The sequence below is a fragment of the Hyla sarda genome, chromosome 2 (genome assembly GCF_029499605.1).
Source record: "Hyla sarda isolate aHylSar1 chromosome 2, aHylSar1.hap1, whole genome shotgun sequence".
NCBI lineage: Eukaryota > Metazoa > Chordata > Amphibia > Anura > Hylidae > Hyla > Hyla sarda.
In genome coordinates this window covers 350,400,635-350,427,579 of record NC_079190.1, presented here as the reverse complement: position 1 = coordinate 350,427,579, position 26,945 = coordinate 350,400,635, and the positions used below count along the sequence as shown (strand labels likewise).

The following is a 26,945-nucleotide window of genomic DNA, read 5'->3' as shown; positions in this document are numbered from 1 at the left end:
GTCAGAAACAGACTCCATGAGGGTGGTATGAGGGCCTGACATCCACAGGTGGGGGTTGTGCTTGCGTTTGGCATTTGCCAGAGAACACCAAGATATGCAAATTCGCCAGTGGCACCCTATGATCTTCACGGATGAAAGCAGGTCCACACTGAGCACATGTGACCGACGTGACAGAGTCTGGAGACGCCGTGGAGAACGTTCTGCTTCCTGCAACATCCTCCAGCATGACCGGTTTGGCAGTGGGTCAGTAATGGTGTGGGGTGGCATTTCTTTCGAGGGCCGTACAGCCCTCCATGTGCTTGCCAGAGGTAGCCTGACTGCCATTAGGTACCGAGATGAGATCCTCAGACCCCTTGTGAGACCATATGCTGGTGCAGTTGGCCCTGGGTTCCTCCTAATGCAAGACAATGCTAGACCTCATGTGGCTGGAGTGTGTCCGCAGTTCCTACAAGAGGAAGGCATTGATGCTATGGACTGGCCTGCTCGTTCCCCAGACCTGAATCTGATTGAGCACATCTGGGACATCATGTCTCGCTCCATCCACCAATGCCACGTTGCACCACAGACTGTCCAGGAGTTGGCGGATGCTTTAGTCCAGGTCTGGGAGGACATCCCTCAGGAGACCATCCGCCACCTTATCAGGAGAATGCCCAGGTGTTGTAGGGAGGTCATATGGGGACGTGTAGGCCACACACACTACTGAGACTCATTTTGACTTGTTTTACGGACATTACGTCAAAGTTGGATCAGCCCGTAGTGTGGATTTCCACTTTGATTTTGAGTGTGACTCCATATCCAGACCTCCATGGGTTGATAAATTTGATTTCCATTGATATTTTTTGTGTGATTTTGTTGTCAGCACATTCAACTATGTAAAGATGAAAGTATTTCATACGATTAGTTCATTGAGTCATATCTAGGATGTATTATCTTAGTGTTCCCTTAATTTTTTTTGAGCAGTGTAGTAATCTATATCCACACATAACCCCAGGTATATATGGTTATATATATCCACACATAATCCCAGGTATATATGGTTATCTATATCCACACATAACTCCAGGTATATACCAGTACCGGATCGGGGGGGGGGGGGGGCAGGGGACAATACTGCCAACCTAATGTGGGAGAGCATACTGCCAACCTCATGTGGGGGAACTATACTGCCAACCTAATGTTGGGAAACAGTACTGCCAACCTACTGTGGGGAAACAATACTGCCAACCTAATGTGGGGTCACATACTGCCAAACTAATGTGGGGTCACATACTGCCAACCTAATGTGGGGGAACATACTGCCAACCTAATGTGGGGGGAACTATACTGCCAACCTAATGTGGGGGGAACTATACTGCCAACCTAATGTGGGGGAACATACTGCCAACCTAATGTGGGGAAACAATGCTGCCAACCTAATGTGGGGAAACAATACTGCCAACCCTATTGTGGGGGAACATACTGCCAACCTAATGTGGGGAAACAATACTGCCAACCTAAATTGGGGGAACAATGCCGCCAACCTCAATTGGGGGAACATACCACCAACCTAATGTGAGGGAACATACTACCAACCTAATGTGGGGAAACAATACTGCCAACCTTATGTGGGGAAACAATGTGGGGAAACTCTGGGATCGTAGGGATTCTATTACCTTTAACCTCACGGCTTTCCTGGCTGAATTCCGCAGCGTATTTGAAGAACCCGCACATGTCTCATCTGCCGAGTCTGCACTTCTTAACCTGAGTCAGGGGACTTCCTCTGTGGGAGACTATGCAGTCCAGTTTCATATCCTTGCTTCTGAATTGGTATGGAACGACGAGGCCTTGTGTGCTATATTTAAAAAAGGACTTTCTAGTAGCATTAAGGACGCCCTTGCTGCTCGAGATCTTCTGTCTAACCTGTGTGAGCTGATCCATTTGGACGCACGAATTGATGTACATTTGTCCGAAAGACAGGAGGAGCTCCTAAAAGAAACTGGATTTTCTGAAAAGGCTATGCCAAAGGATCATACTCGCCTCACCCAGGAGGAAAGATACCGACGTTGCAGCAAGAATTTGTGCCTATACTGTGCCAGTCCGGTACATTTCCTCAAAGACTGCCCTGCCCGTTCTCAGAATCCAGGCAAACGTCCGAACTCAGGATATGTAGGAGGGACTTCTCTGGGTGTGTTCACCGTCTCTTCTCGTTTGAATATTTCCGTACAAGTCCATATTTCTGCTAAGACTTCTTTCTTCGCTACTGCTTTTTTGGACTCTGGTTCTGCTGGCAATTTTATTGATGCCTCACTCGTGCATGAACATCGCCTTCCAGTGAGTCGCTTTGCCAAGCCCCTGTTCACTTCTTCTGTCACAGGACAAAATTTGGACTGTAGAGTACTATATCGCACGGAGGGAGTCTCTCCTTCTGCAAGTATGGGTCTCACATAAGGAGAGGATTGAATTCTTTGTGCTACCACATTGTACTTCTCAGATACTTCTTGGTCTTCCTTGGCTCCAACTCCATTCCCCGCAGCTTGATTGGAAATCCGGAGAGGTCACTCACTGGGGGCAATGCTGCCATAATCGTTGTTTAGAGTCGGTCCAGCCTAAAAAAATTTCTGCAATTTCTCCCATGCCAGGTCTGCCTACGCCTTATCAAGATTTCTCTGATGTCTTCTGCAAAAGACACGCCGAGATTTTGCCTCCACATCGTCCTTACGACTGCCCGATTGATTTACTGCCTGGGACTATGCCACCTCGGGGTAGAATCTATCCTTTATCTGTCCCAGAGACTCAAGCCATGCAAAAGTATATCCAAGAGGACCTCCAAAAAGGATTTATCCGGAAGTCTTTGTAACCAGCTGAAGCCAGATTCTTCTTTGTCAGTAAAAAGGATGGTTCTCTTTGTCCTTGTATAGATTACAGAGGTCTGAACAAGATCACGGTCAAGAATCGTTATCCTCTTCCTCTGATCTCAGAACTTTTTGATCGTCTTCAGGGGGCCAAAGTCTTCTCCAAACTGGATTTACGAGGTGCCTACAACCTGATTCAAATTCGAGAGGGAGATGAATGGAAAACGGCTTTCAACACCCGCGATGGACATTTTGAGTACCTAGTCATGCCTTTTGGCCTTTGCAATGCTCCAGCTGTTTTCCAAGAATTCATCAACGATATCTTCCGCGACCTTCTCTATACCTGTGTAGTCGTTTATCTGGGTGACATACTGATTTATTCTTCCAACTTGGAAGAGCATCGTACTCATGTTCGTCTGGTCCTACGACGCCTTCAGAGGAATCTTCTCTATGCCAAAGTGGAGAAATGCCTTTTTGAAAAATCCAGTCTTCCTTTTCTAGGATACATTGTCTCTCATGAAGGACTACAAATGGATCCAATAAAATTGTCTGTGGTTTTGGACTGGCCCCGCCCTACTGGTCTTCGGGCTATTCAACGTTTCCTGGGATTTTCAAACTACTACCGCCAGTTCATCCCACATTTTTCTTCTGTGGTTACTCCCATCGTAGCTCTCACCAAGAAGGGCGCTAACCCGAAGTTTTGGTCCCCTGAGGCCAAGGAAGCTTTCTCCAGCTTAAAGTCTGCTTTTGCTTCATCTCCCGTGCTATCAAGACCGGATCCGGGAAAACCTTTTGCCTTGGAGGTTGATGCTTCCTCCATCAGAGCAGGCGCCATTCCTACCCAGAAAAGTGCCAAGGGTAAAACTGTGACCTGTGGGTTCTTTTCTAAAACCTTCTTGCCTGCGGAGAGAAACTACTCCATCGGAGATCGTGAACTGCTTGCTATAAAGCTCGCCTTAGAGGAGTGGCGACACCTGTTGGAAGGATCTCCTCACCCGATCAGTATTTATTCTGGCCACAAGAACATCCTGTACCTTCAGTCAGCTCAACGTTTGAACCCACGTCAGGCAAGGTGGTCGTTGTTCTTCTCCCGGTTAAATTTTCTCATTCATTTCTGTCCAGCTTATAAAAATATCAGAGCCGATGCCCTCTCCAGCTCTTCGATGTGGTGGGTTTGGATCCTACTCCAAGACATATTATCCCTCCTGATCGTCTGACGATCTTCTACAGCAACCTCCTGGTAAAACTTTCATACCAGTCAGATTGAGACGCAAAGTTTTAAACTGGGGTCATTCTTCCTTATTGGCTGGCCATCCTGGAATACGCAAGACACTTCTTCTTATCTCCCGACACTATTGGTGGCCACATCTGAAACACGATGTCTCTGAGTTTGTGTGTTCCTGTACCACTTGTGCTCTAGATAAGACCTCCCGACAGAGACCCACGGGACTTTTGCAGCCGTTGCCCATCCCTGAGATTCCATGGACTTACATTTCTATGGATTTTATTACCGACCTTCCATCTTCACACTATAACACAGTCATCTGGGTTGTGGTAGACCAGTTTTCTAAAATGGCTCATTTCATTCCTCTTCCCGGACTCCCATCTGCTCCACAACTGGCCAAGCACTTCATACTTGATATCTTCTGTCTTCATGGTCTTCCAGAAAACATTGTCATTTGTGTCCAAATTCTGGCGAGCCCTCTGTTCCTGTCTTGGCATCAGTTTGGATTTCTCCTCTGCCTACCATCCCCAGTCCAATGGTCAGGTGGAAAGGATAAATCTAATTTTGGAGACTTATTTACGCCATTTTGTGTCTGCCCGTCAGGACGACTGGGTAGATCTCCCCTGGGCTGAATTTTCCTACAATCAGAAGGGCTCTTTTCATGTTTCTCTCCTCAAACCTCTAGTTATCAACCGTTATTCTCGAAGAAAAAATTCTGCTCCAACTCCTGTCTCCGGTTCCTCTGATATTTTTTAAGTTAAAGAGATTATGTCCTCTAAAATGGTACATGGCAGAAATTTTTTTTTGGTCGATTGGAGGGGCTTTGCTCCTGAGGAGAGGTCCTGGGAGCCCGAGGAGAACATCTTCGACTGTAATCTCAAAAAATTTTGTCCCACAAGAGGAGGGGGAGACCAAAGGGGGGGGGGGGTACTGTTATAAACAGCGCTCCGGCCGGACATACCGGCTGTGAGCGCATCTCTCCCCGAATGTCGGCTCTCGGCGGGGCTGGGACTCGCATCGCGGGACGCACCTGCATGCCAGTCCCAGCCCGTCACGCACCTCCATCCCCGGGCTCTGTCTCTCAGCTTCGACACGCGCGCCCCCACCTCCTAGTGTGCGACAGAGCTTTGAGATTTAAAGGGCCAGTGCGCCCATAATTAGTATTACACCTGAACCATTATTATAAGTTGTAGCACCTCCCTATTACCCTTGCCGGATCTTTGTTTGCCTTGCGCCTTAGAGAAAGCAGTCCTAGTGTTCCTTTGCCGTGTACCAGACCTTTGCATTCCGTGACCCGACCGTGTTTCTAGCCGCCAGCCTATTGACCTTCTGCTATCCTACTGACTACGCTCCTGAGCCGCCTGCCCTGACCTCTAGCCAGCTTGACTACGTCCTGCCTATTCCTTCGGTGCCACGCATCACCTCAGCCGTCTGTGTGGTCAAGTCGTGCCAGGGGTAGCGACCTGGGTGTCGCCTGCCGCAGCAAGACAAACCCGATTTGCGGCGGGCTCTGGTGAAAACCAGCGGCACCTTAGACTCTGCTCCCTGACACGGCCCGCATCATCTGCCACACAGGTCCAGCGGATCCACTACTTCACCCGCTCCAGACTACCGTGGAACTACGGCTCTACTACTCCCTGGGTACTTGCCGTCTGCGGTGAGTCTTACAGGTATCAGTGTGGATTTGTCGCCCAAAAGGTCATAGAAGAAGGAGATGCCTCGCAGAGTCTAGGAGGAAGCAGTCAAAGTTCCCAAAAGGCGAGCAGGGATTTTAAATGAGTCAAGCCAGCCAGTGGCCAGTAGACTCCTTATTTGGAGGCCCTTGTAGAAATCTCTATTGGGGATAGAAAACTGTTCTCTAAGAGATTGAAAATGGAAGGAGCCTGATTCATCCAAAACATCTTTTACTGTATACATGCCTGCCGCCTTCCAGTTCGAGAGGTCTAAGTCAGGGATACAGAAGGATAAGTGGTCTAGTGGGATGTATCTAGGCGGGCACTTTATAAAGTTGGAAAAATCTTTAAGGGAGGTCTTCCATATTCTGTCAGAAACGTCAATGGATGACAGGTGAATTTTTGTCAATGGAATGTTGGAGAGTGCAGATAGTAGTCGTGATTGAAGTGGACACTCGACACTATATGTCTGTTCTAGCGTCACCCACATCTTGTTCGTGTTGCCTGACCACCAATGTTTCAACTGGTCAAGGATGCATGCTTTGTAATAACTCTCAATGCAAGGTTTGCCAAGCCCTCCCGCCAGTCTACTGCGTGTCATAACGTGTCTAGATACTCTAGGGCGTTTTCCCTGCCAAATAAATCCATCAATCATACCTGTCACCGCACGAAAGTAGGAAGCAGGAAGCGTTATCGGTAGTGTACGAAACAGGTATAGCACTTTGGGCAACAGTAGCATTTTGAAGGCCGCTAGGCGCCCACTTCAGGAGAGGATATGCTTAGAATAGTCAGCCAAGGAAGCAGAGAGTGTGGATAGAAGCGGTAGGAAATTAGTTTGAAAAAGTGAAGAGGTAGGAGAGGTCAGCCGGATGCCAAGATAGGTGATGCTGCCAATCAAGGGGGAATTTAGGTTTCAGTGACTCTAACAGCGCTGGGGACAAGTGAACAGTCAGTGCATTTGATTTTGTTATATTCAATTTGTAAAAGATACTTCGCTGAATATTTCCAATAGGTTGAAAAGAGTAGGTAACAAGGTGGCAGGGTTTGTCAAGGTGAGCAGCACGTCATCTGCGAAGAGGGCTAGCTTATGTTCCACATTCCCGACAGGGTGAATCGGGAAGAAAGTGCACCAGTGGTATAGACAGTCGCCACAGGGTTATAGTATAGAGCCCGGATTGCTGTGAGGAATGACCCACGAAAACCAAAGGCCTGCAAGGCCGCAAAGGTATATTGCCAGTTCACCCCGTCGAAGGCTTTTTCAGTGTCCAGCGTTAAGAAGACTGAGGGCAGTTTGGTGTATTCACAGTGTTGAAGAAGGGATGCCACCCTTCTAGTATTGTCCTGAGCATGTCGGCCCAACGTAAACCCAAACTGTTCACGGCCCAACAAACTCGGCAGATAATGTTGCAATCTCGTTGCCAGAATTTTGGCATAAATTTTGACATCTCCATTAAGGAGAGAGATAGGGCGGTAGTTGGACGCTTTGTCTGAGGATTTGCCGGGCTTCGTATGGTAGTTATTAAGGCATACAACATGTCGGGAGGTAGCGTACCTGTGTCCGCAGCAGTGTTGAATACCAGTAATAAATGGGGAAACATGGTGGAAAGGAATCTTTTATAATATTCATTGGGAAGGCCATCCGGGCCAGGAGTTTTGTTATTTGGCAGCGTTTTAACAGCATCAGCCACCTCCAAAGCAGTAAAGGGAACATTGAGAGAAGCTAGGACAGAAGCTGAAAGTTTAGGAATATTTAAAGATGAAAGAAAAGCATCTATCCCCTCCTGGGTCGGCTGAGGGCAGAGAGGGTTTGCACGGAGGTTGTAAAGATCTTCATAATAGTCTTTAAAGGCATTTGCAATATGGCGTGGAGAAAGTTGCGGCACCTGTGTCTTAGGATGTAGCAGTACAGCTATGCGGTGTCACTGACGTGCAGGTTTAAGTTTCCTAACCAGTAGGGAGCTAGTTTTGTTATCTTGAAGAAGAATTACAACTTAGATTTCCTGAGCGACTTCTCATAGTCATAAAGCAATAGACGCCTTAAATGTAACTGTGGTAGCTTGGGGGGTGTAGGGTATGGAGAGTGTAGCTGTCCTGGTATTAAAGGGTGCTTGTTAACCCTTGCTGTTCGTGATGCAAGGGTAAGGGCTCCTCAATAAAGCTTTTCCTACCGCCGCCCTTCCCAGGAACGATAGGGAGGTAGATGATAATGAGTTCAAGTAGAGAGTAATAATGGATTGTCCGCAATCGGAAAGCTTCTGCAAACAGCGTTAACTCTACTGAAGATTTTCTGTACACTTCATTAACATAACAGTCTCTCATCAATACAGCTTCCTTTTGGAGATTGACAATGGTCGGGACTTTAGCTTTAAGAGTCTTTAGTCTATTGTGCTGTTCCACTGGATTTAGGGGAATTAGTTGCGGTCCAGTAGTCAGGCTAGTATTAGCAGGAATTAGTGTAAGACTCACGATTTTTGGTTCTGCTGAGGCCGTAGGTTTTGAGGCCTAGCGTGTCGTTGAAAGTTGTGTAGCACACCGTTCTGTTAGTACGGCATCCACGAGAGCAGCAACCCAAGAGAGTGATAATTGGACGCAGCTCCCTTATATGGGCAGTGGCTGGACTAACGCTAATTGGTCCAAACGGATGTCAATCACCATTACAGAGATTTCTGGTTAACACGTGACCCAAGGACCTCCTAAGGTCCTACAACATACCATAGAGGTTACTAGCATGGTCACATGACCAAAGGTCATGCAACGCTGAACAAGGTAAGTACTTTACATTCCTATACAATTATAGATATAATTACTAATATATACATATATGAACATTAAAGTTAGAATTAAGGAGAGGTGACTAGGGGTTGTTCCACCTGTGGAACCCTACCTAAACTTTGGGGACCTCTATACTAGATACTGGATGCAATACGGTACCGGGACACCACAAACCCCCTTACTTAAGATAAGTCGGCCTCGACGTCAGTCCCCTAAGACAGAGGGACGAAGTGAATGTCGGGTACAACCTATAAACCTTAACATTTATTTTTGGTGTACATAAATTGGTTTGGGTAAACTCACGAACAAGGTTGGTTAGTTCATGAATTTAGTAACAAGATGATATTAGTCACATGAGATACATCCTACTTAGCATTTTTCTTTCTCTAGCTCACTAGATAATTGAATATTAGCTACCTGTTCAGTACATTGGAAGTATATTGGATTGCCCGAGGCTTTCTACCAATAAGGGTGGCTACTAGGGTCTATTGGCTACACGCTCCTATACTGTACTCCGGACACTGTACCCCAAAGAACATGGTAGGGTGAGGAGAGGAGAACAGCGGAACATCCCCTCTCCCGGAACATACTCTCTTGTTGGTCTTGCCTCTGAGAGTGCTGGAGGAGGTGGCTCGAGCAAGTCGTCTTTCATGCACGGCTTTAGCCTATTTTGGTGGACTACCTGTGGCTGGAACCCCTCCTTTCGTACCTCATAAACGTCAGTGTCGGGGTATGGCAGGGCCGTAATAGGGTAAGGCTCTGTTTCCGACAGAGAGTCCAGTTTATGTAACCGAGGAAACTTTCGGAGCCACACTCTATCCCCAAGTTGCAGTGGTCGAGCGGATGCATTCTGGTTGTAGTCCTTTTGCTGTTGGTACTGAGCCTCGCCCATCTTCTTCTCTACAATATTTTTGGCTTCTTCAATCCACCTTTGGTGCTCAGAGACCCAATCTTGAGAGGCTTGAGAGTTGTTGAAAGATGCTTGCAAGTCGAAGGCTCTATCTTTAGGCAATTGACCGTGTCGGCCCATCATCAAAAAGAAGGGAGTGTACCCGGTGGAACAGTGGGCAGTATTATTATAAATTTCCAACAGTTCAGGCAGTAGTCTAGGCCATTCTTCGTGCTTCGAAACAGATGCCACCCTTAGCATGTTAATAAACACCTGATTAATTATCTCGCACAGCCCATTCCCTTTGCAGTGGTCCTGAGCTTCCTACAATCATGAAACTGACAGAGTTCTTGGAACAGTTGAGCTTCAAACGCAGTTCCCCGATCAGTGAGGACCGATTCAGGACACCCAAGGGTTTGGATCCAATGGCTGTAGAAGACCTGGGCGGCCGTCCTGGCAGTAAGATCCTTGACGGGCAGAACAACTACCCACATGGAGTAATAATCCACCATAGTCAAGGCATAGGTGTATCCTGATCGAGTTGGGGCTAACTTCACGTGATCCAGGGCAACCAGTTGATTAGGCCAGTATGAATGGGATGCAACAGACATCTTGCATCCTTGTGAGAATTCTTGGTAACATTACAGATTACCACTTCTCAATATCTCCAAGCATCGCTACCCAGTAGAACCTTCTTCGGATTGTGGCCTCGGTCTTGTGGACCCCAAAGTGTCCGGACTGGTCGTGATAAGCATTGAGAACCATAGCGGTATCCCTTTGCGGGACTAAGATCTGATGCAGGCGTTCTCCAGACACTGGGTCCAAGGAATTTCGACATAGCAGTCCTTTATGGAGGAACAGACGATTCCTTTGCCGCCACAACCGCTTCAATTCCAATTCCCCTTGTGCCTTGTGGAGCCTAGTCGGCACTCTCTTTTGCAGTAAGTAGCCCAAGAGGTCTCCCATGACCCTACTCTCGTCTTGCAGAGTCCTCCAAGTGTACAAGTCTTTGGGTACGTTAGGAGGCCCAGGGTCATCACCTTCTTGAGTGGTTAGAGTGTTCTGGCTCACAAACCTTTGATAAAAAGGCGGCACCTCTACATCTTCCCATACATCCTCCATGGGGGGTTCCTCACCAGGGGTCATATGGGAGAGCACATCTGCACTAACATAACTCTTTCCACTGCGGTATTTGATATTGAAATCATAGTTGGCCATTCGGGAAGCCCAGCATTGCTCAATGGCCCCCAATTTGGCAGTGTTCAGATGCGCCAATGGATTGTTATCGGTGTAGACTGTGAAGGGCGCAGTGGCCAAATAGTCCTTGAATCTCTCTGTGACCGCCCAGACCAGCGCAAGGAGTTCGAGTTTAAAAGAACTGTAGTTAGCATCATTCTTCTCTGCTCCCCGAAGATGTCGGCTAGCATAGGTTATGACTCTCTCCTTACCATCTTGCATCTCTCTGCGACAGAATAGCCCCCAAGCCTTCAAAGCTGGCATCAGTGTATAACCGGAACGGCTGGCTGTAGTCGGGGTAGGCTAGGATAGGAGGCTCAGTAAGAAGATGATTCACAGCCCGAAAAGCCACTTCTTGGTCTTCACCCCACTGTATAGGGAGTCTTCCTTTATAGTTCTCCTTGGCAATTCCCCGTAACAGTGTAGTCAGAGGCCCGGCAATCTGGGCAAAATGAGGGACGAATCGTCTGTAATAACCGGCAAACCCCAGGAAACTTCAAACTTCTCATACAATTCTGGGTGTAGGCCACTCTTTCACGGCACTCACTTTATCAAGATCGGGTTGGACACCTTCAGCACTGACGACTTTCCGCAGATAGTGGACCTTGGGCTTCAGCAAGTGGCACTTGGCACTTTATTTTGTGGCCATGCTGGATCAGGACCTGGAAGACTTCTCTGAGATGTTCAAGATGCTCTTGGTACATCCGAGAGTAGACGATGACGTCATCGAGATAGAGGAGGACACTCTGAAAATTCAAGTGCCCAAGGCATCTCTCCATCAGCCACTGAAAGGTAGCTGGGGCGTTGCAAAGCCCAAAGGGCATACTCTTGAACTCGAAGAGCCCCATCGGGTCACAAATGCCATCTTTTCTTGATCCTCTTTGGCCAGTACCCACTCGTCACTTCCAGTGTAGAAAAGTAAGCCGCGGATCCCAGAGTGGTGAGGGACTCTTCTATCCTAGGAAGAGGCTGTGCATCCTTATGGGTGATGTCATTCAACTTCCTGTAGTCCACACAGAATCGGATAGTTCCATCCTTTTTCTTAACAAGGACTAAAGGAGCGGCCCAAGGACTCTGCCTTTCTTGGATGACATTAGCTTCCTTCATTTCCTGCAGCATTTTTTTACAGTCTGGTACATTGCAGGGGCAACCGGCTGGTGCCTCTCCTTGATCGGGGGTCTATCTCAAGTTAGAATCCGATGATGGATCATCGTGGTCCTGCCAAAGTCGGTGGGGTGTTTGCTGAAGGCTTCTTGAAACTGTTTAGCCACCTGAATGACTCCTCCAACCTGGTCCGGGGGAGTTTCGAGTCCACCAGGGGTCCTTCCGGTCCTTGTCGGGCCCTGGGGCAGTCTGAGCAGTCCACTGTCTGGCCACTTGAGGTTTAGACATCACATCTCGGGGGTCCAGATGATGCAGCTGAGCAACAGGGGTATACTTGGACAATCTTGTGACAACTGGAGAGAGGTTGACCACTCGAACCGGAACTCTCCCATTCCGCAGTGACAAGGCTTCTTGCGGCACGTACCAAAGGGTAGTCTTCCAATTGCAGGGGTTCCAAGAGCGCCTGGTAGTCTTGATTCTTCACCCCTGGTCGGGCTCGACACCAGATAATAGTTTCTGTCTGTGGCTGCAGCGTGACGGTCCGCATGTCTTGAATTCTCACCCGGCAGATCTCTCCGTGAGGATTGACAAACTTTCTTTCACCTTGGAGTGTCCTGAGGTGGTGTTGCGCGGCTCTCCGGCCAGAGGGTGACATGTAGGGAATAGGAGCTTGTAATGAGTTAACTATGTCATCAAAACAGTGTCTCATGATGTTCATTCCCAGAATAAACTCCGCTGCATGATCATCAACAACATTAGTAATAATAACACCTTGCCCCCTAAGAACATGATTCTTGCACTGTGGGCTCCCAGTAGCCATGCTTGGGTACTGGTTTCCCGTTCCCTGCCATTACATGAAAATCTACGTCATGAGGTTCACACAACACTTCAGGATCCCAATACTTATAAAACACCCATCGAGGAATAGTGGACACCTGGGACCCAGTGTCAATCAAAGCTTGCAATTTAACCCCCTCTACTACTATTTGCACATAGGGGCAAGGGACAACATACATAGAGAGTCCTGTTTTGGTGCTGGTTGATTCCGGACCTTCTGTAATAACTCCCGGGGTGCGGTCCTCGACCCCAGGGGATGCCTGTTTAAAGACCAGCATTAGCTCTTCCAGTGTCCAGGCTTGTTGCAATAACTACAGACAGGCCGTTGAGTCCCAGGGGGCCATACTGGGGGATTATTAGGCGTTCTGGTGGTATCTCTCCTGGCAGAGGACCGCCAGCTCGATGCTCCCCCAAATGGGTAATCAAAAAATTTAAATAAATTCAAATAAAATAAAATAAAAATTACATAAAAAAATCTGCCACATCCAGATGCTCTGTGGCAGTGATTCTAATAGCGATGCCTGTAATCTGAATGTCATACTGAATAACAGTATTATTTCATTTAACCACAAGGCAATGATCTAGACACCAACCTAATGCTGCACTGTGACTTGGATATGTGGACACTTGGTCCATACAGTCCCTGGAAGCTATTCCTGATTCAGTGCGATCACGCAAATAGAAGACAGTAGACGTAATAAATCAAGTAAGAACTGCGGAGCACTCACGGGGTCTTTTCAATCAGGGGCTTCTTTATTGTAGCTTTGTACACACGGGTTACATGCAGGGGAGAGATGTGGTAAGGATGCGGGGGTATACAAGACGGTGACGGACCGTTTACGCGCCAAAGCGCTTTGTTAGGCCGATGCTTGATGACATGAAGGAAGAGGTGTGTTATATGACAGGTGAGGATTATCACAGGTACATATTAACCTTCTATTCACCAGAGTGAAGTGTAACATATACAGTGCATAGCACTAAAAACAATCTTCTGGCTTTAACGAGTATTTTCGTGATGACTTGAGTAAAAGAAGCCCTTTTATCCTCATCTATATTACTTGGATATGTCAATGTGTGTGTAAGATATTAAATCAATGCACTCACTTCGATTTTATCGTAAGGCAAAGCAGACCTGTGGCTTCAGTTTGAAGGATCCAAAGGGCTTCTTTTCTCAATAGATCTTTCTCTTTAGTATAACCTTGCTCGGGGACTTTCTCAAAATTTCAGAGCTTCTGGATTATTACCGTGGGTTTCCGACATATGGGAAACAAGGCGTGGAGTTCCTATCCCTGTTTTAAGGGATCTCATGTGCTCTCTTACCTTATGAAATAGGGGCCGTATTGTTTTCCCTATGTAGAAAAATCCACACGTACATAAAAGGCAGTAAACAACAAAAGAAGTTCTACATGTGAGAAATTGTGTTATGGAAATGTCAACACCTCCTAGTTTCACTGTTTTTTGTTTTCCATTGAATTTACAAAAAGAGCATGTGCCACATGAAAAATTACCAATAGGTCGATTGTAACTTAACCAATTGTGTGATGGCTTCTTGTACCTTTTCCGTTTATTATTATAGTCGGCTATGGTAGTATTCTTCCTATAGGTGACTATGGGGTTGTCCCTGGTAAATTCAGCTAAGTCTGTGTCCTGTTGTAACATGTACCAATATATATTGATAGCCTTTCTTTATATGATCATTCATGGGGGTATTTTTAAAAGCAAAAGTAAACCTACCGTATATACTCGAGTATAAGCCGACCCGAATATAAGCCGAGGCCCCTAATTTCACCCCAAAATCCCAGGAAAAGTTATTGACTCGAGTATAAGCCTAGGGTGGGACATCATCCCCCCCCCTGTCATCATTCAGACCCTCATCATCATCACCCTGTCATCATCCCTCTTTCATCATCCCCTTGTCATCATCCCACACACCCCCTTCATCATCCCCTTGTCATCATCCCCCTGTCATCATCCCCACCCCCCTTCATCATCCCCTTGTCATCATACCCACCCCCCTTCATCATCCTCTTGTCATCATCCTCTTGTGAATTATACGCCCTCAGTGGTCTTCAACCTGCGGACCTCCAGAGGTTTCAAAACTACAACTCCCAGCAATCCTGGGCAGCCATCGGCTGTCCGGGCTTGCTGGGAGTTGTAGTTTTGAAACCTCTGGAGGTCCGCAGGTTGAAGACCACTTCGGCCTTCGACATCATCCAGCCCCCTCTCACCCCCTTTAGTTCTGTACAGTACTCGCATCCGCTCGGCGCTGGACCGGTGCTGCAGGACTGTCCGGTGGGGAGGTCGTCCGGTGGGATACTGGTTCCGGGCTGCTATCTTCACCGGGGGCGCCTCTTCTCCGCGCTTCAGGCCCTAAATAGAGGCGTTGCCTTGACGATGACGCAGAAGGACGTTGGTAATGAACGTACCTCTGCGTCGTCGTCAAGGCAACGTGACTATTCTGGGGCCGGGCCCGAAGTGCGGAGAAGAGGCCTCCCCGGTGAAGATAGCAGCCCGGAACCACTGTCCCACCGGACGACCTCCCCACCGGACAGTCCTGCAGCACCGGACCAGCGCCGAGCGGGGGTGAGTACTGTACAGAACTAAAGGGGGTGAGAGGGGGCTGGATGATGTCGAAGGCCGCAGTGGTCTTCAACCTGCGGACCTCCAGAGGTTTCAAAACTACAACTCCCAGCAAGCCCGGACAGCCGATGGCTTGCTGGGAGTTGTAGTTTTGAAACCTCTGGAGGTCCGCAGGTTGAAGACCACTGAGGGTGGAGAGTTCACTCGAGTATAAGCCGAGGGGGGTGTTTTCAGCACGAAAAATCGTGCTGAAAAACTCGGCTTATACTCCAGTACCGTATTTATCGGGGTATACCACGCACCGGCCTATAACACGCACCCTCATTTTACCAAGGATATTTGGGTAAAAAAAGTTTTTTACCCAAATATCCATGGTAAAATGAGGGTGCGTGTGTGCGCGTGTATACCCCGATATACCCCCAGGAAAGGCAGGGGGACAGAGGCCGTCGCTGCCCGCTTCTCTCCCCCTGCCTTTCCTGGGGTCTAGAGCCCTGCTGCCAGCCCTTCTCACCCCCTGGTTATCGGCGCCGCTGCCCGTTCTGTCCCCCTGACTATCGGTGCCGGCGCCGATAGCCAGGGGGAGAGAAGCGGCGCCGACAGCCAGGGGGAGAGAAGGGGCAGCGGCACCCATTGCCGGCGCCGCTGCCCCGTTGCCTCCCCCCATCCCCGGTGGCATAATTACCTGAGTCGGGTCCGCGCTGCTGCAGGCCTCCGGCGTGCGTCCCCTGCGTCGTTGCTATGCACGACGTCAGTGCGCCGCGCCGTTCAGCGCATAGCAACGACGCCGGGGACAAACGCCGGAGGCCTGCAGCAGCGCGGACCCGACTTAGGTAATCATGCCACCGGGGATGGGGGGAGGCAACGGGGCAGCGGCGCCGGCAATGGGTGCCGCTGCCCCTTCTCTCCCCCTGGCTGTCGGCGCCGCTTCTCTCCCCCTGGCTAGGGGGACAGAACGGGCAGCGGCGCCGATAGCCAGGGGGTGAGAAGGGCCGGCAGCAGCGCTCTAGACCCCAGGAAAGGCAGGGGGAGAGAAGCGGGCAGCGACGGCCTCTCTCCCCCTGCCTTTCCTGGGGTGTATCGGCATATAACACGCACACAGACTTTAGGCTAATAATTTTAGCCTAAAAAGTGCGTGTTATACGCCGATAAATACGGTATATACGGTATTCATATTTCTATTGTTTTTGTTCTTTTTATGGAATAACTGTTTTCTAGGTATTTCTTCTACTTTTAATTGGGCCTTTCTAACAACTTCCGATGGATAGCCTCGCTGAAGGAATCTATTCTCCAGATCTGCAGCCTGTTTATGATACATCTTAGGATCGTTGTTTATTCATTTTAGTCGAATGAATTGCCCTGTCAGGATGGCATACTTTGTGTGAATGGGATGGGAGGAGGCATAGTGAAGCAAAGCATTTTTGGAACATGGTTTCCTGTATCTGGATGTGATGATGTTATTATCAATTATGTCTTTCCTCACATCTAGAAATTCAAGAGTCTATCCACCATATACATGCATAAAGATCATATTCATCACATTGGTGTCATTCAAATGGTTTACAAAATTCACACACGTCGACAAACATTTCGTCCACAAAATGAAGAAATGCTTTGATGTGTTTGATATACGGATTCGATGGAGAGAATATATATCTTTGTTCGATGATAGTCAAATAAATATTAACAAATGCACATGATATAGGAGTGCCCATGGCAGTTGCATGGCACTGCCTATACCAATAGGAATTATATTGGAAACAGTTATTCTGTAAAATAAACATGATGGAGTCAGAGACAAATTTAATAAAATCAGCAGATAATCTTCAAGAACTCTCCGATTGCCTGTACATCCGCATCCTGAGGGATGCGGTTGTACAGGCTCTCGATGTCTATGGAGGCTAAATTATAACTCTTCTGCCACTGAAATTGTTCCAGAAATGTAATAAAATCACCGGTATCACATAGGAAAGATGGAATGTGAGTAAATAATGGTGAGATTAGCCAGTCGATATAGCTGGAAAGGAAAGCAGTAGGAGATCCTATTCAAGCTATAATCGGACGGCCTGGAGGGGGGGGGGGGGGTCTGGACGGTTTATGTCTTTTTGGCAATATATACCACTTTAGGATGGATGGATTTGCAGGTAGTAATTTTTCAGCTGTTTTCTCTTCCCGAATATATTTATTTCTACATTTCTGCATAATAGCGTTCTAAGATTATTCATGATTCTTTTACAAGGATTCTCCTTCAGCTTCTCATACACTATATCAGTATTTAGTTGCTTTTGAGCTTCTTTCTCATACTCCTCCTTGTTCCAGATGACTCTAGAGCCCCCTTTATCGACCCTAGAAACTACCAAGTCATCCCTCTCAGCGAGCCAATTCAAGGCTTATTTCTCTTTAGCTGAGAGGTTGCTCCTAGGTTTAGGATATATTAATGCCTTGACCTCTGAACAGACAGCTCTGTGGAAAAGATCCACATAGCTGCCCGGAGGTATTGTGGGATAAAATCTGGAGGGATTACCTCCTCTGAACGGGGCTTCATTTTCATCTGGCACAGATAGGAGTGAGGTGTCACTATCGGCTAGTGTAGCTAACATCTTGACATTTTCTTCATCCTGACTGTCAAATTTGTTTACAATCTTGAATCCTAAGCAGCCACTTTTACATTGTTTTTCACCTTCTCTAAGTTGTTGCGGTGTAATGGTGTTATTGGTACTTTTTGTTACTGCTAAATATTTCTTTAATGACAATTTACGAATTGCTTTATGCATGTCAACTTCAAAGCGGACAAAATCAAATGGCTCAAATAAACCAAAATGTAACCCTTTGTTCAGGACTGTTACACATTCCTTACTAAGTGTGACATCGGTAAGGTTAACTATAAGGTCATGAGTCACTATTGTCTCCAGGTGACCATTTTCCTTTTCACCAACTCCGTGCAAAATCTGTTCCTCCGTCTTCTGCCACGGCGAGTGCATCGCCTAAAGGAATGCTTCGTTGGTCATCAGGCCCTGATGTCTCGTCAGACTGGCTGGATTTTGATTCTGTTGTTAATTAGTCCGATTTTTTATTATATCTTTTCTTTGGTGTTTTCTTATTTGGCTTCTTCCTTCTTTTTTCATTATTATTTTGTTGATGTGTTCTGTTCCAGGAAAATTCTTGATGTGTTTCGAAGTAAATTTTAACACTTAGGAATTTGCCTCTCTTCATATTTGGAGTTGAGATTTGGAGTTTTGCAATCCTCTTGTCTAATTTGAGAACAAAGGTTTTATATTGGGCTTAATTCACACTTGTCCTGAGTTCGCATTTCGCTTTACATAATTGTGATGTGACTATTTCATATTCATTGCGATTTTTCTCCAGGAACAGTTATTGAAGTTTGAGTGAATGTATTAGATGTTGTTCATTCCATAATTTAACAAACTGTGCATCTTGTAGAAATTGAGAAGGGGATTTATATAATCTTAGTCCCCGTGGTTTTCTGTTGTTGTCTGCATAAGCCCGTAACAAATTTATGGTCCAGAATAAACGCGTCTCCCGTTAAGCAAGGGAAATAATTTTATATTCCAAAGACTTAGTGCTAAGAATGTGAACTTCATCTTGAGACTCGCAAGCAGAGAAAAATACCCCTCCGTCTGCTCTCCCTGCAGATACTGTATTTGAACATTCAGGTATAGTAGTGTCCATATCCATATTGAGAGTGTCTCTATTGCAGTTACCACAGGTGTGCACACAGACTGAAAAAGTGTAGACTTGATAAACACAACCACAAGGCAATGATCTAGGCACCAATCTAATGCTGCACTGTGACTTGGATATATGGACACCTGGTCTGTACAGTCCCTGGAAGCCGTTCCTGATAACCTCTTCGGTGCGATCACGCAAATAGAAGACAGTAGACATAATAAATCAACTAAGAACTGCAGAGGACTCACCGGGTCTTTTCAATCAGGGGCTTCTTTATTGTAGCTTCATACACACGGGTTACATGCAGGGGAGAGAGATGGTAAAGTAAGTATTATTTCACTAACATAGCACATTCCCTATGAGTGTTCGGACAAGGCAAAGTGTTCTACACCCCTATACAGCCTCTCTGTAGGCCTTAAATAGCCATTTTTAATAGAAATTCGGCAAATCGGCGGAATCTAATTTTTCTGAAATTCACTCATCTCTACATGTGGTCTTCTCATGTTGCACATTAAATAAAACTTTATCTTAATCTATTTTAAATCTTCAATTTACATTTCACAAAATATCTTTAATCTTTTCAATTGTGAGGCCCTATGGTCTCGTCGGGCTGCTGACACCTCTAGGCGCTGTCATTGTGTCGCCATCTGACTTGTTATATTGGGTTTTGTGGTCATACAGTATTAGTTGAAAGTAAAAGGTTCGGGCACCCAGGACATTAAACTTGTGAATCTAATCAAAATCTTCAATTTAATCTTCAAATTTAAAAAAATCTCTTCAATCTTTTCAATTGTGAAGCCCTATGCTCGTTGTCATATATTACCTGTGGAATTACCATAAGAATCCAATGAAACAGGTTGGAGCAATAACAATGAACCATAACTGATTAAATGAAACATTTGCACTTTCACAGTCAGGGGACACTGAGAGGCAGAGGCTGGAAAAGGTGGTAGCTCACCTTGCGGAGGACCTCCAGCTCGATTTTAAGATACAAGTACAAGCTTTTTCACTGCAGCCACTTCTACTGCAGTCCCACCCTTTTCAAGTGGACACTCACAGCATGGGGGTGCGCTGAGAGGCAGGGGCTGGGACAGGCGGTAGCTGGCCTTGCAGCTGACCGCCAGCTCGATTTGAAAATACAACTAGGAGCTTTGCCATAGTTTACACTGCAGGAATTATACACTGTTGGAGCTGAAATTACTGCTGCTGCTTTCACCAGACTTGCCTTCCAATGGGTCCTCAAAAGAGGATTTAAAGTTTGCTCATTCCAATTACCAGGCTCTGTCATTGTGCCACTATATGATCTCCTCATGCTGCTGGCACATTATTAAACTTGTGAATCTATTCAACATGTTCTATTTAAATTTCTATGTAATCTTTTCAAGACTGAGGCCCCATGGTCATCGTCATATATTACCTGAGGAATTACCAGAAGAATCCAATGAAACAGTTTGGAGCGATTACAATGAACCATAACTGATCAAATGAAACATTTACAGTTCCACACAGAGTAAGACAGTCAAAAAGGGTGGGAGGGGCGCTGAGAGGCAGGGTCTGGAACAGGTTGTAGCTTGCCTCGCAGCGGACCGCCAGCTTGATGCTCACCAGAATGGGTCCTCAAAAGAGGATTAAAAAAAATTAAATTAACTTAATTAAAAATTACATAAAAAATCTCTTTAATCTCTTCAATTGTGACTCCATATGGTCTTCCTGCTGCCACACCCAGACTCTGTGCAGCAGTGATTCTAATAGCGATGCCTATAATCTGCATGTCATACTGAATAACAGTATTATTTCACTAACATAGCACACTCCCTATGAGTGTTACTACAAGGCAAAGTGTTCTACACCCCTATTAAGGCTCTCTGTAGCCAACAAATAGACGTTTTTAATAGCAATTTGCCGCAAATAAATTCGTATGGAACCAAATTATTTCGGAAAATTTGGCGAATCGGCCAAATCAAATTGTTCAAAAATTCGCTTATCTCTAATAACCATATATACCTGGTGTTATGTGTGGATATATATAGCCATATATACCTAGGGTTATGTGTGGATATAGATAGCTTTATATACATGGGGTTATGTGTGAATATAGCTAGCTATATATATACCTGGGGTTGTGTGTGGATATAGATAGCTATACATACCTGGGGTTATGTGTGGATATAGATATCTATATATACCTGGGGTTATGTGTGGATATAGATAGCTATATATATCTGGGGTTATGTGTGGCTATAGATAGCTATATATATACCTGGGGTTATGTGTGGATATAGACAGCTTTATATACCTGAGGTTATGTGTGGATATAGATAGCTATATATACCTGGGGTTATGTGTGGATATAGATAGCTACCGTATTTATCGGGGTATACCACACACCGGCCTATAACACGCACCCTCATTTTACCAAGGATATTTGGGTAAAAAAAGTTTTTTTGTGTGTGCATGTGTATACACTGTTTCTGACCCCACAGAAGCCCCCAGGAAAGGCAGGGGTTATGTGTGAATATAGATAGCTATACATACCTGGGGTTATGTGTGGATATAGATATCTATATATACCTGGGGTTATGTGTGGATATAGATAGCTATATATACCTGGGGTTATGTGTGGATATAGATAGCTATATATATACCTGGGGTTATGTGTGGATATAGATAGCTATATATATCTGGGGTTATGTGTGGCTATAGATAGCTATATATATACCTGGGGTTCTGTGTGGATATATATAGTCATATATACCTAGGGTTATGTGTGGATATAGATAGCTATATATACCTGGGGTTATGTGTGGATATAGATAGCTACCGTATTTATCAGGGTATACCACACACCGGCCTATAACACGCACCCTCATTTTACCAAGGATATTTGGGTAAAAAAAGTTTTTTTGTGTGTGCATGTGTATACACTGTTTCTGACCCCACAGAAGCCCCCAGGAAAGGCAGGGGGAGAGAGGCCGTCGCTGCCTGCTTGTCTCCCCCTGCCTTTCCTGGGGTCTAGAGCCCTGCTGCCGCCACTTCTCTCCCCCTGGCTATCAGCGCCGCTGCCCCATTGCCTCCCCCATCCCCGATTTTATAATTACCTGTTGCCGGGGTTTGGTCTGCGCTGCTTCTGGCTCCGGTGTGGCGTCTCCTGTGTCGTTGCTATGCGCTGCGAGGAGCAATGACGAGTGACGTCTTCTGTACTACTGTATACCTGTGGCAGCTACAGTATATACCATTTAGCATCTTTTGGGGCTTCCATTTTTGGGAAGTGCACTTTTCTGTCAAAATGTCACATTATCTTTATGCTGTAGGTCCATACAATTAAAATAATATTCATTAAATATAGGTTTTGCTTCATTTTATTACTTTAAAAAAATTGTAACCCTGTGAACAAAAATTTGTATGCTTAACATTAGACAGCCCATTTTCACCTTAAGGACGCAGACGTTTTTTGCAATAACTCTGGGATGTTTTAACTTATGAATTTGATTCTAAGATTGTTTTTTCGTGACATATTCTACTTTATGTTAGTGGTAAATTTTCGGCGATACTTACATAATTTCTTGGTGAAAAATTCCCAAATTTCATGAAAAATTTTAAAATGTAGCATTTTTTTTTTTTACTTTGAAGCTCTCTGCTTGTAAGGAAAATGGACATACCAAATAAATTATATATTTATTCACATAAACAATATGTCTACTTTATGTTGGCATCATAAAGTTTAATTTTTTTACCTTTTGAAGACATTTAAGGGCTTCAAACTTTAGCATAAATTTTCCAGTTTTTCACGAAAATTTCTAAATCAGAATTTTTCAGCGACCAGTTCAGTTTGAAGTGGATTTGAGAGACCTTTCTGTGAAAAATACCCCATACATGACTGCATTATATAAACTACACCCCTAAAAGTATTCAAAATGACATTCAGAAAGTTTGTTAACCCTTTAGGTGTTTCACAGGAATAGCAGCAAAGTGAAGGAGAAAATTCAAAATCTTCAAATTTTACACTAACATGTTCTTGTAGACCCATTTTTTGAATTTTTATAAGAGGTAAAAGGAGAAAAAGCTCCCCAAAATTTGTAACCCAATTTCTCTTGAGTAAGGAAATGCCACATATGTGGATGTAAAGTGCTCTGTAGGTGCACTAGAGGGCTCAGAAAGGAAGGAGCGACAATGGGATTGTGGAGAGCAAATTTTGCTGAAATGGCTTTTGGGGGGGTGTGTTGCATTTAGGAAGCCCCCATGGTGCCAGAAAAGCAAAAATTTGGAAATTACACCCCTCAAGGAACCTAACAAGGGGTACAGTGATACCCCACAGGGGTACATTAACACCCCACAGGTGTTTGACGATTTTTCGTTAAAGTCGGATGTGTAAAAGAAAAAAATGCTGGTTTTTCCCCAAATTTACAATTTTTACAAGAGGTAATAGGAGAAAATGCCCCCCAAAATTTGTAACCCAATTTCTTCTGAGTATGGAAATACCCCATGTGTGGACGTAAAGCACTCTGCGGGCGAACTTCAATGCTCAGAAGAGAATGAGCCACATATGGCTTTTGAAAAGCAAATTTTGCTGAAATGGCTTCAAATTTTTCATTTTCATGTCCAACTTTAATGGAAATTTGTCGAACACCTGTGGAGTGTTAAGGCTCACTGTACTTGTTACGTTCCACGAGGGGTGTAGTTTCAAAAATGGGGTCACATGTTGGTGTTTTTTTTTTCTTTTGCATTTATGTCAGAACCACTGTAAAATCAGCCACCCCTGTGCAAATCACCAATTTAGGCCTCAAATGTACATGGCGCTCTCACTCCTGAGCCATGTTGTGCGCCCGCAGATCACTTTACATATGGGGTATTTCCGTACAAGAAATTGCGTTACAAAATGTGGGCTTGTTTTCCTTTTTCTCTTGTGAAAATGAAAAGTATAAAGTTAGTGTAAAAAATTAAACATTTTTACACTAACATGCTCGTGTAGATCCCAATGCTGGTGTAGACCCCAAGGATAAAAGGAGGAAAAGCCCCACAAAATGTGTAACACAATTTCTCCTGAGTACGGAAATATATATGTGGCCCTAAATTGTTGCCGTGAAATATGACAGGGCTCCGAGGTGAGAGAGCGCCATGCGCATTTGAGGCCTAAATTAGGGATTTGCATAGGGGCCGACATGGATGCAAGCGTTACTCTTACCTTCGCCGCCAAAAATATCCTACACCAGTGTTTCACAAACAAGGTGCCTCCAGCTGTTGCAAAACTCCCAGCATCCCTGGACAGTCAATGGCTGTCCAGCAATGCCGGGAGATGTTGTTTTAGAAACTCATTTTGTAATTGTGTAAAGATGTATATATAGTGTTTGACTTTTTATTTTGTGGTAATGTAGTTTGTGTTTTTAGGGTACATTCACACAGGCGGGGGTTTACAGTGAGTTTCCGCTGGTAGTTTGAGTTGCCGGGGAAAATTTGCCGCAACTTAAACCTGCACTAGGAAGCTCACTGTAAAGTCCCGCCCTTGTGAATGTATCCTGTACATTCACATTGTGTGTGTGTGTGTGTGTGTGTGTGTGGGGGGGGTGTTATGGGCAGAAACCTCCAGCTGTTTCAAAATTACAACTCTAAACATGAATTGACAGACTGTGCATGCTGGGAGTTGTAGTTTTGCTACAGCTGGAGGCACACTGGTGGGAAAACACTGAATTAGGTAACAGACTAACTCAGTGTTTACCCACCAGTGTGCCTCCAGCTGTTGTAAAACTACAACTCCCAGCATGTACTGATAGCCGCTTGTTGCCGGGCATGCTGGTAGTTTTGCAAGATCTGGAGGGCCACAGTTTAGAGACCGCTGCACATTGATTTCCAAACTGTGGTCCTCCAGAACTTGCAAAACTACAATTCCCAGCATTCCCAGACAGCAAATGGCTGTCTGCGCATGCTGGGAGTTGTAGTTTTGCAACAGCTGGAGGCACACAACTACATCTCCCAGCATGTTCAGACAGCCGTTTGCAGCCGGGCATGCTGGAAGTTGTAGTTTTGCAACATCTGGAAGACTACAGTTTGGAGACCACTGTGTAGTGGTTTCTAAACTGTGGTCCTCCAGATCTTGCAAAACTACAACTCCCGGCATGCCCAGACTGTCTGGACATCCTGGGAGTTGTAGTTTTGCAACTTGTAAGGGGGAGGGCACTTGCCCCCGTCATCGTGGACACCGCAGCAGGACGTCCGGACACCCGCCGCTCCCGTCGATCCTGCGGCGCACCCGCCAATCCCGCCGCACACCCATCACACATACGCCGCCCCTGCACACCCGATCGCTGATCGGATTAATCAAATGGGGTCCCCGGGGTGTCGGGCGGGAGTGGTCTCCCACGTATTTAACGAAGGTATCGCGTCATCCGCTGTATAAAGGTGGCATTCTGCGTGAAGGGGTTAAAATGGTCCTCCTCTGACCCCGTGTAACTTTTTATACAGAGCTGTAAGAGTGCTCATTTTTTGAGCCGTGATCTGTATTTTTTACTGGTACATTTTCTGGTTTATAAAGGGACCAAAATTACTCAAATCTGGACTTTGGTATTTTTTTATGTTTATGCCATTGACCACGCAGTTTAATTAATGTTGTATTTTAATAGTTCGGACATTTCCGCATGTGGTCATACCATATATGTTTATGATTGTTTTTGTTTACTTTACATTATTTCATTTAACCCCTTGATGACCCAACAAATCTTTTTTTTTATTAATTTATTTTATGTTTTTTCCCTCCTCACATTCTAAGACCCATGACTTTTGTATTTTTCCACTAAGAAAGTTGTTTTAGGGCTTATAAAAGTTTTTCTTTTCAATGAAACACTATATTAAATAACATTACCATGTTCTGACCCCTATAATTTTTTTCCATTTTTCCACCTCCGAAACTGTGTTAGGGTTTAATTTATGTAGTTTTTAACGGTACCACTTTTGCGCATATGTGACTTTTTGATACATTTTTATTATGTTTTTTTGGGGGGGCTGTGATGAGACCAAAAATCAGCAATTTTAGCATTTGAAACTTTTTTCCCATTAACATGCAGGATCAGAAACATCATAATTTAATAATATCAAATACATTTATTTTTTTTACAGTGTTTATTTGAAAAATGGGAAAAGGGGGGGGGGGTGATTAAAAATATTTATTAGCGAGAGGATTTTTTTTTATATTTTTGAAAACTATTTTTACTTTTTTTTTTCTACACCTTTCTACACATTCTACATTCATGGCGTACATAAATCAATGTAGTGCTATTGTATTACATTGATCTTTGATATATGTGCTCAATTTCTAAAGGCTGCTCGACTGCCAATCGCTATTGATCACAGCATTTAACCATTTAAATGATGGTCATTACTGGCAGATGTCAGCTGCTGATATGGCCCGTGTCATATTCTTCTCACCCCACCCATGATGTACACGGAAAGAGGTTATAAAATTGGGTTATTCAAACTTTTCTTAGGGAAGGGCTTATTTACATATTATGCTTTTTTTAATATGTTATTCAGTATTATTTAGTCCCTATAGGGGAATATTACATGCATTTTTTTTAGATTGCATACCCTGTTTAATTATGTGCTATGTCACAGCATTTATTAGTGTTATCAAAACGGCAGTGGAGCAGTGAATCCGCTGAACCTGTGTGGAATATGGAATGGGCCGTACCAGGGGTCCCACTGGTTTTCAGTAGAGCCCGCCACAAAGCGGGATGGACTTACTGTGGCAGGTGGCACCCAGGTAGCTACCCCTGAAACGACTCGTCCACACAGTCTGCTGAGGTGTTATGTGGCACAGGTAAGATTAGGCAAACTCATAGTCTGGACAGGCAAGAGGTCAGGGCAGGCCGCACAGGAGCATGGTCAGGAATGAAGCTAGGAGGTCACAGGGCAGGCGTCACAGGAGCAAGGTCAGGTCACAAAGCAAGAGGTCTGGAGCACTGTAGACAACTCACAACTGGAACACTTTCTCTAGGGCTAGTGAGCACAAAGATCCAGCAAGGACAGGAAGGAAGTGTGAGGAAGCTGGCACGCGCACCCTCGGAGGCAGGGGTGCAGGAGCCAACAGCAGGGACCAGGAGAGGGGACTGAGATGCGGAGAG

General features: G+C 45.4%; 1 protein-coding gene across 2 annotated transcripts in view; it reads left to right on the top strand.

The window, feature by feature from the left end:
- INKA2 (inka box actin regulator 2) overlaps window positions 1-26,945 on the top strand; it is a 133,223-nt gene that overhangs the window by 7,300 nt on the left and 98,978 nt on the right. Inside the window, exon 1 of one of the 2 annotated variants that reach the window (XM_056558273.1) lies at window positions 13,137-13,273. The exons of the other annotated variant lie outside the window; for it this stretch is intronic. The gene's annotated coding sequence lies outside the window, so the exon portion shown is untranslated. Of the gene's footprint in view, window positions 1-13,136; window positions 13,274-26,945 lie in introns of those variants that run through there. 2 annotated transcript variants of the gene reach the window in all.